The sequence below is a fragment of the Balaenoptera physalus genome, assembly GCF_965194825.1.
Source record: "Balaenoptera physalus genome assembly, chromosome: 16".
In the NCBI taxonomy this organism is placed as follows: Eukaryota; Metazoa; Chordata; class Mammalia; order Artiodactyla; family Balaenopteridae; genus Balaenoptera; species Balaenoptera physalus.
Window position 1 is genome coordinate 46699807 of NC_138898.1, and position 12833 is coordinate 46712639.

A 12833-nucleotide genomic window follows, 5' to 3' on the forward strand; every position below is an offset into this window, starting at 1 on the left:
GCTGCAAATGGCATTATTTCATTCTTTTTGATGGCTGAATAATATTCCATTGTAATAACTCATTATTATTGCCACTACCTTTTATAATTAAGTCATCTATGCCAACAAATATTCAGGTAAAGGGGGGTGGTTGACAGGCTGCAAATGTTGCAGCTATTTCATAGCTATAGACTGTTTTGGGGCAGCCAGTGACCAACACAGAGACTGGAAGCAACTTCTAGATGCCATGGGCTGAGTCACTGGAGCACGTTGTAATATGGGGAGACAGTGAAGGGTGGGGAACGCTTAGATCTCACCAAGGCCAAAGTCAGTAACACCAGGATGGGGAGGTTCAGGTTCACAGACATCAGACACCTAGGAAATCACTGTGAGAAATGACCATCAGAGCCAAGGCAGCAATGGTGCTACCTCCAGATAAAGGATTCACAGGGCACATTGATTATGCACTGATGAATCCAATTATTATTTCCACACATACTTGTTAAATGTTTAGCACATGCCAGGTCCTGGAGATACCACAGTGAACAAGACAAAACAAGACCCCTGCATCCTTGCTTCTTACCCTCTAGGAGGGAAGCAGATACTAGGCAAGGAAACAGATAATCAACCAGAGAGCTTCAGGCAGTGATCTCTCTTACCAAGAAAACCAAGGAGAAATGTGACATGGAGTGAGCAGCACAGCAGGGGTGCAGCAGGCTCACCATGACTGGGTGGCTGGAACCGGAGCCCAGAGGAGCCAGGATCACTCACTAGTTGCTACATATCCCGATCCCCATTGATCCCAAGTCACTTTCCTCCAACCCTCGGGACTAGAGATGGGGACACAAATGAGGAAAGAGGGGAACTGATCTTTCAATACAGTCTGACATCATTGGGTAAAGACAGACAAAAAGGAAATACGGGGATGAGCACGAGCACAGGTGGGGTGGAAAGTGGTCTAGAAAGACCCTGGGAAGTTGTAAGTAATTGGAAAGGTTAGGAGACTGTAAGGAAAAATCATCTGCGGTTATAAGACATTTCTGATGGAGCGCATTCTGGCTACCTGAACGTCACTCATACAAGTTCACAACGGGAGGGGACTTTACGGTGGTCCCCAATGGCCCCACCTCCTGGTGTTCGTGCCCTTGCCTAATTCCTCTCCCCCTGAGTGTGGACAGCACCTGTGACTTGCTTCTGACCAACAGATGAGCAGTGAGTCATCGCAGCCATGACTTCCTAACGAGAGTGGCATGGGAAACCTTATCTCCCTCACTGGCTTTGGTGAAGCAAGGGACCCAAGACAGCCTCCAGCCAACCACCAGCCAGAAACCGAGGCCCCCAGCCCAATAGGTGGCAAAGAACCAAATCCTGTCAACAACCTCATGAGCTTAGAAGGGGAGTCTTCCCAGGTTGAGCCTTGAGATAAGATCACAGCCTCAGTCAACACCTTGATCTCAGCCTTGTGGGAACTCAGCCAAAGTACGGGGTCAGCTGAGCTGTGCTGGAATCCTGACCACAGAAACAGTGAGATAATAAGTGGGCATCATGTTGGGCTACTATGTTTGTGGTAATTTATTATGAAAATGAATACCATGGCATTCATGGAGGTTGTCAGGACCTGGGTTGAGAGAACCCAGGGGAACATCACTTGGGAATAAAGAAGTCAGGGGCTCAACCAGCCCCTAGGCATTTCCCAGAGCATTTACTGCACTCCTATATTCGGACAGGGAGGAGCTGAGTACAGACGTGGCCACAAAGAGGCTGGCAGAGAAACTGGGATGAGGGTGGGAGCATCAGTGGTGGTAAACAGAAAATGGTCTGGATTGATGCAGGAGATGTAGACTCACCGCCACAGCTGGATTTATGTGCTTATTTTAAAAACTGAACAAGCTTAATTAAAACAATGCAGACATCATGATTTTTTTGAGTAATACAAAAGGATATAAAACGAAAGGTAAATTCTCCCTCTTCTCCTCTCAGGCCCCCAATTCCATACCTAAGAGAGTATCAGTCATTACAATTCTTTTCTGTCCCTTCAGAAATTTTCTGCACATGTATAATGCACATGCACACTTTTCTTATACAAAAGGGATTAAACTATACATACTGTTCTGCCCCTTGCTTTTTTTCAAGCACTATGTCTTGGAGAGCTCTCAGTGACTCCATGATCCAATTAACTTATCCTTTTACACAGCTGCATAATATTCCTTGGTGTGACTATACCTTAGTTTATGTGATGGGTCCCCTGTTGATTAGCACAGAAGTTGTTGCTATGAAAACAAATGCAATCTGTAAACCTCTGCTCATTTCTATTGCTGGAGGATAAAGAACTAGAAGACAAATTGTGGGGTAGAAGGTGATGCGAATCCATCCTCAAAGGCTGCACCCATTTTATTCTCATACCCAATCTAAAAATACCCATCTTTAGCTACACCTTGGCCAATGCTACACGTTAACAAATTAAAAACCTTTGCCAACTTAATAGTAAAATTGGTATCTAGGATTTTTGTCTTTTTGTGTTTTTTTTGTTTTTTTTTTTGTTTTTTTGCATTGCATAGATCTGAACATTTACAAACTCCTCACAGGTTGAATCTACTTAAAGGATCCAGGATCCTGGATCCAGAATAGAGGTTAGACATTAGGAATGAAACCCTTAGGGAGGGAGGGAAAGAAGAGAGAAGTGTGGCCATTTAAGATTTACTAAAGGGCAGCATACCAAACACCCACAGGGGGTCATGATCTTGGCAGCCGCCCCATCAAAGTTTAGAAATGTTTTTTTTTTTCCCTCTAAATTGCCACATACTTTGTTTAGGGTAAGACTGGGATGTGATCAGAGAAGCACTGTGCATCAGGCACAATGAAAACGCATTTTGAGCCCTTGATGAGTGTCAGACGACTATCCTTCTTCAGAAGTCTCAGAAAGGAGACTGACGTTTGTTGGGTAATCAATGTCCTCAATGTGGTCATGTTTGAAGGTTCAAAGAACCCAAACAGTTTCTCTCTACTCCCTAGTTCTTTAAATCTAAAGAAAATCACTTAACAGGACCCTCCCTGTAAACCAAGAGACGTTATTAAGAGAATCAACCTCACAGGCTCAGTGAACATGTATTAATATTCTCTTTCAACTGTGTTCAACAGCTTTGAAGCAGCTCACGAGCTCACAAATCTGCGGGCTCAGGGCAGCAGCAATAGCCAACGCGCAGGGGCTGTCAGGTCTCCCCGTCTTGGAAGAGACCTGACCAAAGACTGGATTATTTTTTAAATCTATTTTTGCAGCGAAAGGAAGCCACAAACATCTGAATTACTGGCTCCCCTGCCCGACACCTAGTTTCTGCCAGGGCATGAAGAAGACCTTCTGGAAAGGCACCTTGGGAATCTGGGTGGGTTCAAGACAAGATTGGAGTGTGGGGGTGGCTTTTGTGTTTGTTTCCTACCCAGCTCTCCTTCATCCTGGGATTTCTATCCTCCAAAGGACACTATGTACTCACCACACTTACTCCCTGATCATCCATAAACACAGATCCAGATTCATTTTTTAAAGACTAATGACTGAGGACTTGTCCTGTATTTTTGTTTTCTCCCAGCTATAGTCTACCTGTGCCAACAAAAATGAGTGTATTCATTTATTTTTAAAAAAACCCTCCTATAAATTTTCAGTGACTCTTTGAGTATAAAATATTCATACCTTGACTCCAAATTACAGTTGGGGGCATAACCACTCAACAAGTACTTTTAGTTCAGATTCATTTTAGATTCATACAAGCAGAGGAAGCAGACATGGAAAACACAAGCAGCCCTTGAAGGAAAGAAATCCTGAATGAAGAAACGGGTGGGAAAGTACTGCCATTTCAAACCAACCCAAATCCAATGCCACAGGTTCGGAGTTATTTAGGGTGGAGGAGCCAACTTTGCCAACTACAGAAGGTGGCCGCAGGACAGGACAACTGAATTAAGGAGCTTCTGGGGCAAAAACACAAACAAACAAAAAAAAACTGATTGATTTAGAGAATTAAGTTAATTCAGTAGGACTGCATCCCAGTTGCATATACTTTTATCACAATTACTCAGCTGCATCTGCTGTTAATCACAATTACTTAGCATTTGAAGGAGAGCTAACCTGTTAATTTAGTCCCATTGAGTCTAGACAGCTAGAAAGTTGATTTTACTTTGGATTTGGTTGCTGGGAAGAAAATGACCTAGATATTCAAAACCTAACTTGTTGATTTTCATGAAGTGCTACCTGGCTGGTCTGGCTGCAAATCATTTTGCAAATGCAAAACCCAATCCCCAAAGTTTCGGGACTTTTTCTTTTTAGTAATCCTTATAATTATTGTAATCCTGGTGTAGATAGTTTTAGGAGAAAAAATGCTTCTTTGCCGTAAGCCTCCCAGACTGTTAGAATAGAGACATTTTGCAAATTGGAAACAAACATTTTTATTTGACAATAGTTTGAGGGAAATTTACCAGCATTGGTGAGGTCTGCTGGGCTATGAGTTCTTTGAATGGTGCAAACAGGGCAAAAAGCCATCCATTCTACCAGTAAGGTTCTACTTTGCTAGTAGTTTAGCAAACCTAACTAAGCCCTTACTGGGAAAGGCCACCCCCAAGCAGAACCCCTCTGGCTCACACCGGAATGGGCTGCAGGGATCACATCCCTCAAGGTCCAGAGGGAGAAAAGCTTCCAGTTTGTGTGATTCAGGGATACAGTAAGAACGAAAAGACCATGGGTTCATTCTGCTTTTCTTGTCTTACACTGAGTGGGCAGTTTCATGCAGGGCTGCCAACAGCTCCCAGAAATTCTCACAATGACAATTCTTCCCCTGCATCCACGAGAGAGGGGTGGGGATCGCTTCTCAGAAGAGCAAAGCATCGCTTTTTCCAGATTCTCTCAGCACGTGTCTCCTGAGGCTCACATGGGGTGCAGAGCCCACCCCTGGACTGGTACCTGTGTCTGGGGGGTAAAGTGGAGCTGATTAGCTCGGGCCTGAGCCCAAAGACACTCCCCAGAGCCTAAGGCAGGCATTAGCAGCCCCAAATGTAAGGACCACATGGAAAAGGTGTGGACATCCAACTACAGAGTTACCAAGTATTGACCAGGAAGTGGATGCTGTGGGCCCTGCTTATCTAGAAAGAACAGGCCTGAGGAGTCCCCGGGTGGGTCCGGACTTCTAATATCCCACAGACTTCCCAAAACTGGGCAGGTCCCGGCCTCACCAGCTGATCTCTGGGGCTGCTGCAAAGGTTCAGAAGGAGGCCTCCCCAAAGTCTCCCACTCACCCCGTCCAGCCTGGACCAACTCTAGAACCGTCCCAGCCACCCCACCTCCAGCTTAGACCACAGCTGCCCCCAAGAACCGCAGGCCCTTGGCATGTGGCCCTCTCCATAGGCGGGCTCAGAAATAGCAACTTACTTCCCCAAACCAGCAAGGGAGAGCCTCTGCCCCCAGGATTAAGTGCTCCCCCAGGGACTTTCCTGGTGGTGCACTGGTTAAGAATCAGCCTGCCAATGCAGGGGACATGGGTTCAAGCCCTGGTCCGGGAAGATCCCACATGCCACGGAGCAACTAAGCCCGTGCGCCACAACTACTGAGCCTGCGCTCTAGAGCCCGTGAGCCACAACTACTGAAGCCCACGTTCCTAGAGCCTGTGCTCCGCAACAAGAGAAGCCACCACAGTGAGAAGCCCACGCACCTCAACGAAGAGTAGCCCCCGCTCGCCGCAACTAGAGAAAGCCCATGTGCGGCAACGAAGACCCAACACAGCCAAAAATAAATAAACAAATAAACAAACAAACAAATAAATAAACAAAGAGCGAGCTCCGCTCTTGGTCTGACTGATCCCAGGTGAAAGATACTCTGCTTCTTTGGTGCCATTGCCCAGCGCTGGCCTTGCCTGGTTCTCGGGGGAACTGTGCTGGGGGGCCTGCACAGCACGCACCTGGTCCACACACAGCAGACTCTCACCTTTGGGGGCGCTGCAGAACCTCTGACTCCCTGCCACACTCACCTTCAGCATCAGCTTGACCTTCCCCACCAAACACTTTGCGGTCACCTGGCAGCCCGGCAGGCACGATGGATCCGTCCCTGGGTGACTCTGTGCCCCCGCACCTCCACAGCCTGCAGGAGGGCCTGGCCCCCCTCCCCCGACGGAGGGAGGTGAGGATGACTCAGAACACCGCGTCAGGCCTCTCCACCCCTAACCCGCTTCCTTCCTTCCGGCTCTACTGCTGCCCTCCCAGGCTGGAAAAGGGTACGCGATCCCTGATGCCTTCAGAGTCTCAGAGAAACCCCTTCCAGCTGTTTCCATACCCCTCCCTCATCCAGGGACTCTGCTTCAGGAGGAACAGCTGGGCCCTGCCCAGCACTCCTCTCCCTCTGAGCCTCTTGGGGATGGGGCGGGCGGGCGAGGGGCTCGCTCTTCGCTGGGCAGTGGTTTTACACTGTATCCTGCAACCTCCCTTGGCCACAGCTCATGATAGAGCTTTTAGGGTCTGAATCTGTCCATCCTCACTCCTGACATGTAAAGGAAGATTCTAGGGTTTCAAATATCTTTTTGTCTTTCCCCCAGACTTGGTTTTCAACATTATTTCCTTGCTATGGACTCAAGAAAGAGAACTTTGAGCCTTAGAGCAGGTCAATGACCATTTTATTCTCAAAGACCGGTTCTGGGATGGTGCATTGGCTTTGCCTGGGAGCTTGTCAGAAGCACAGAACTTCAGGCCCCCGGGGACCTTCTGAAGCAGAATCCGCCTCTCCCCCACCCCCCTACGCCCACCCCGTGACTTTTGTGCATAGTAAAGTTTAAGCAGCAGGGGTCTAGAAAACACTCCTAACCCTTCTCTCATAGGTTCACTTTCATAGCAGATGGAACAAAAGGAGCATGATTGGCAGGGGGCCAAAGAAGGCATTGGTTCCGTGTTTTCAATAATGAGGGTTTGTCCTAGACGTCATGAGTAGATGTGAACACTTATAAAGAAGAAACAAGCCCTTAGGAGGAGCCAAACCCACTCCATGTCCCCCCAAACCAGTAACTGGTTTATGAGAGGAGTCTTCAGACCCTTTCAGCTTGCATCTCCCTGTATCCCTGGGCACCAGGTCATGGGGCAGAGCCTTCACCCCTCCCCCACCCCCCGACGATCTCGGGTCACCTTCATAGTCTCTGATCACATGCATGTCCTCACCCCGTTTTAAAGGTTAAGCTCCTGGGGCTTAACCAGCTCACTCAGGGTCACCCAGCTTCCAAGAGACAGAGCTGTGGGCAAAGCTAGGTCATTTGAGTCTATGCCCACTGTCTTCCCCAAGCTGTTGGGAAGGACAGTGCTGGTAAACGCTTATTTCCCTGGTTTTAGAAATAACCAGGAAAAAAATTAGAAATTCTTGCCTTGGGTTAGACCAGTTCTGTCTTCTATGTCACCTTCTGTGGGAGAATAGGATGCCCTCTAAGATATCAACCTCAAACATGAGAATTTCCTCCTATAATGATGAGGAGGAGGAGGAAGAGGCAGAGGATCAGGGCATCATAACAACTAGTTGGGAGTTCAGTTTTCCTGGAGGAAGCATCAACCTTGTCTCTCTTTGCTGCACCTGGAACAGACACCTGGCTGAACAAGTGGGCAGTGTGGGAGATGCAAGGCAGGGCTGCAGCTGCTCTGGGTAACATCACCTCCCAGAGCTCCCCAAAAGGAGGTCCTCAGGCACCATGCAGTGCTGGAAGTCAGACCACTTCCAAATTCAGTGAAAATCCATTTAGCTGTTCCCACAGCAAGCAGTAGCCACCGTGGAGAGAACTCGTACTGTATTTTCATAGGTCATGAATAATACCTCCCTGTGAGTCACCACTGGGTGACAGGCATGGTCCCCACCACGCTGAGAGGAAGGAGCACACATTACCTTCTTTCAGAGATAAAGAAACAGACTTACAGAGGTTCAGTATCCTCACCAAGGTTACCCGGCTCTGAAGGGACTGAATCAGAGACTCAAGTCAAGGTCTTGAGTCTAAAGGTCATGCTCTTATCAAATACTATCATCCATTTCTCTCTCATCCCATCAAAACCTTTGGTCTAGACCATCTGTTAGACTGGATGTTAAGTCCCAGGGAAGGAGCAGCCCCTGGCAGAGCCCGGGGCGGGGGTGGGTGTGTGTGCGTGTGTGTGATGAGGACAGAGAGGAGGGATCTCCAGACTTCAAAGGTGGTGACTGACAGAAGGTCCTGCCCCCATGTTAACACAGTTGCAGAGAAAAGGTGATGAGTAAGACTGAGCTAAAGCAAAACTGAGGTTTTTCCCGGCCACCATTCCGGCTCCTTCTCACACAACCCTTTCAGAAACAGTGGTTTCAATGTGCCCTGGTGGTGTGCCTTCGCCTTTTCTTGTAAAATTTTAAATAACCTCAACCGTAGCTATTCCAGGTCCTGAGGATCCGCCGCAGTTTTAGCACAGACCGTGGAACATTTTAATGTCGAAGTTCCTACCAATCTGACAGCTAAAGGTACCTTCTCAGCCCATTTTCCAGCACATTCTCCCACCAGAAAAAGAGATGAACCGTGCAATTGCCTACATCAACTCAAGAAAGGATGCCTCTAGGTTTTCAAACCCTAGGAAAGAGGGGGCTTCTTGATCAAGAGATTGTTTAGGAGAAGGAACCAACCCCCCCCCCCACATGCCTCGACTCCTGCGCACACACACCCTGCCCACGTTCGTGGACCCTCTGGCCATTCAACTCATCCCTCCCGGCCCTCCCAAGTCCAAGTCCTGCGGAGATGTAGGCCTCCCTCCGACGCCTTATGATTGGCTGCTGCTGGGCACTGGTGCCCAATCAGCGCGCGCGGAGAACACAGACCCCGCGGCAGACAAGGCAGACACTGAGGCGATGGGGCTGAATACCAATTCCTCCGCCAAGACCCCCGGAGAATTCATTATGTGGGTTGTTCTTCTGCACACTGCTTTAAACATGCAAATCCCTCCAGCAGTGGTGTACCCGTGGTTGAATAGAATATGAATCAAAGGCTCAGCCCTTTCTTTTTATGCTCAGATCATAAAGTCTGAAACATCTCAAGTTTGTGTGTATGTGTCGATTTTTTTTTTTAAATCAGAGGCAGTGAAGGCTCTATTCGGTACTGCCTAAAACAAGATTAGGAAATGGGAAGTTGTCCCACTGCTATCTAGATTTAAAAATTAAAATGATTAATGTCTAGAACATAAAACTCAATTATAGGAAGGACCATTGGGACAGTGATAAAAACAAAGAGAGGTGGAATTTGCAGATAAATTTGGAAGGGTCTTGTCACTGATTTAAGGTCCCATTAACTTCATGGGGATCTAATCAAAGGCTTTCTGTTAAAAGTAAATCCGAGGCTCTGGGAGTGAGAGTTCTTACAAGGATGGGAGAAATTCCATCAGTACTCTGTAGAAATAACCCCGAAAATGGGATGTTCCTTCTCACACATGGTGGGAATCATCACCGTCCTGGGTTTTTTGCACAAAAGTGCTTAGGGTCGAATTATAAGGGCTTTCCTTTGTGACCTCTGCTCTGTTTGAGCCCAGTGTATTGTACTTTCTGGTGTCTGGGGCTTAAGGAGCAGCTAGAGATCCGGCCTTTACAGTGAGGATTTTCCATGATGATATAATGTTATCATGAGTCCCCATTCACTGCAAGTGAATCATCTCACCAGGAAACTAGGAGCAAGGCAACAGTTTACCTTCTACTTAATAGGGAACAAAGTTCACCTTTACTCAATACTTCAGCTGACTCTTTCACCACTGAGCATTGGAAATGCACAGTTTTAGAAGGTTTCTGCTCAAACTGGGCATTTCTATCTGCCTTCCTTGTGGTGCAGCAAGCGCTGCCGTGGACGCAGGAGGACCCTCAACCCCCTTCACCCCTGTCCTCAGATGTTGGCCCTAAAAAGTGTGGAAATAGCATGCCTGGATTCTGAGACACTTTTCTGAGTGGCCCCTTTGATAGTTCTAGAGGGAGTTGGCAGCGCATAACTTTCGGTGGGTGAATGTAGGGGGCTAACTACACGTGACTCTGAAAATTCACATTTGGAAGGTGGATTCCATCTTGAAGACCCTGGAGGGGACTTGTGGCCTCCCCACACTAGGGAAGGCAGTGCTGGGCCCAGGGCATGAGATGACAACTATTAATATCATTACACGGCCATCTCCCCGCCGTGTAATGTCACTCATTCTTAACGATATCATTTGAGAACTAAAGCAAAGTCACACTTAAAGTTCACAGGATTGTGAAGCCTTTATCATCATTATCCTAGTTTGATGACTGAGAGGCTGAGGCTCAGGGGGACTGAGCCATTAGGAAATGGAGACGGTGGAACTTACAGGGATGATGTCAGGACACTCAATATTCCCCCTAAACCCTCCTTGCATTTGCCAGGATCCGCAGGCAGCTTTCTGGCAGCAGGATTCCACCTTCCCCGTGCAGGACAGGAACTGCCTGGAGGGTTAAGACCCCAGCAGCAGCCGTCAATCAACAGCTGCAGGAGTTGGGGCACAGACCCCTCTGCTCCCTCCCACTCCCAGGGAGGCGTCTGAGGTACAGGTTCTCCTCTGGCTTTGGAGGCCGCTGCAGGTGAAGCCCCAGTTGCCCACAGTAGGAACTGGCTTCACCACAGGCCCCTTATCAGCTGCCTTCCCTTCCTGGTCTCATGACCCCAATCCTTGTCCAGTATTTCCTGAGCCAAGGGCCAGCTTGCACTTGAATCCTTGGCTCTACTTCTGGGGGGAATGGAGACTAAGACAGAGATATTTTGACCCCCAGTTCTGTAGTTTCATGTCACCTGACGCTTTCCTGTCTGTGTCAGTTAGGAGTTTTCTACAGACATCATCAGAAGCCAGAGGTAGCACTAGGCCATCTCCATCACTGGGCAGTCTCCCCACCCGGATGGGTGCTGCCAGCTTCTAAGTGGTTGTTCATCCAGGTTCCCCGAGGCAGCTTCTAGGTCGAGTTTACCCTGTGCCACGTTCATGGGGAATCAGTGGGCTCAATGCCTGGCAGAGCCGGCAGAGTGGGAGGAGGTGGATATGGGCTGGGGGGGCAAGTTAAGCTTCCACGTGGCCCCAAAGCAGACTTGCTGGACCCCATGGGGAGCCCGGGAGCTAGTGCGGCCCTCAGAACTCTCTGGAGTGGGGCTGAGATCTCATCCATCAGGATGGAATGTGGGCCAACCCAGCAAGGGCCGTGAGCTCTGAAGCCCAGGAAACCCGAGGGGCTGAAGTGGCCTGTGGTTGTCACTCCCAGCAGCCAACCAGCCCTCCCTGGACCAGGGCCAGCTGAGTGGTGGTCCTGGGTCCAGCCTCACTTCCCTCCACACTGTCAGGAGAACTGCCACTCCAAGCCCTCGGTGACACCCATCCTCTGTCCCCCTGCAGCTCACGGCCTCCCCCAGGCTGTGGCTTCCCCAGCCTGGCGGCTGGATCAGGTCCACGCCCTTGCACTGGCATTTCCCTCCACTAGGGGAGCCCTGGGTCCCTTTCAGCCTGGAGAGTTTGTCCTCTTCCTTCAGGTAGGACTTAATATCGCCCTCTGGGCAGGAGGCATGGACCTTCCCATCCCAGGAAAAGCGGATTGCTGCTCTCTGGGGTGCACTAACACACTGCATTGTGTTGATTTCTGGTCCACTCCCAACCCTGGGAACTCTTTGAAGATATCCGTGATGCCCCGTGAGCCCTGAACCCATGGGGCAGGTGGGGGAATTCATAAATGTTTATTGGATGCATATTGGCTGAGCTGCTCCAGGAACAGGGACAAATGTGCCTTTAAATGAGAGCTAAGACCAAGTTTGATTCACACATCCTGTCACAAGTGTGGCAGGAATTGAGAAGAATGAAGGTCACGTTGGGAGCTTCGGGAACACAGAATTCCTCATCCCTGAGGTCACTTGCAAGGGAGGGTCAGTCCCATCACTGCGACCATTGGCTGCACCCCAGCGGGAAGAGGCTCAGAGCAAGGGGGTGCTTGACTAACCTCTTGATGACAACTGCTAGTGTTGGAATTTGTTGGTGCTCTTGGAAATATTTTAGTGTAACTTAAATATAAAAATAACACGTGGATGCATTCTCTTTGCAAAAAAACTAAAACATGACAGATAATGACAAAGTCCCCTTTAACATGCCCTCACCCCAGCACACCCCCTTTCCTCCCCAGAGATGACCTCTGTAGGGTATGGTGTGGATCTCTCCAGATACCCCAGGCACTAAAGAAACATGGGCATGCTCACATGCAGACATGAACAAGAAGATTCACTGCAGTACTCATTATAATAGCAAAGTTTGCAAACTCACCATGTCCCACGGAAAAGGGGGGAATGGCCCATCACTAAGAGCAAGGTTTCCATTTTCTTATGGAACAGGTGGCTACATTGGTCCACTTAAGAGAATGAAACTTTCCAAGTTACCTGAAATAAGTCCAGGTGGAGGGAGGGTTTTGTTTTGTTTTTTAATCTAATGGGTGAAACTTAGCAAACATTCCACCCCAGAGCAGGTACCCCAGGTTTGTCTGAAGTATCTAGCGGGAGAAGGATAGCAGGCTGGTTCCGGCAGCTGAGGAACCTTCTGGAAAGATGAAGGAGGCTTCTGCCAGCTTTGGGTCACCAGGAGAACATCACTGGTTGTAAGACGGCTTTGTGGGTGGGAAAGAAGGGGAGTAAGGAGAATGTTAAGGGAACAGAAAGGGAATCAGAAAGAGGAGTGGTGAGCTGGGAAGGGTGAAGAGGGGAGTTGCAAAAACATTTGGATGTTGAGGTTTTCTGGACCAAATCACTTCAGGAAGAGGGCGGGGTGGGGAAGGGGAAGAGGGATGGTTTTAGCATGTGGTAGAAGGTTTAGAAGAATTGGAACTA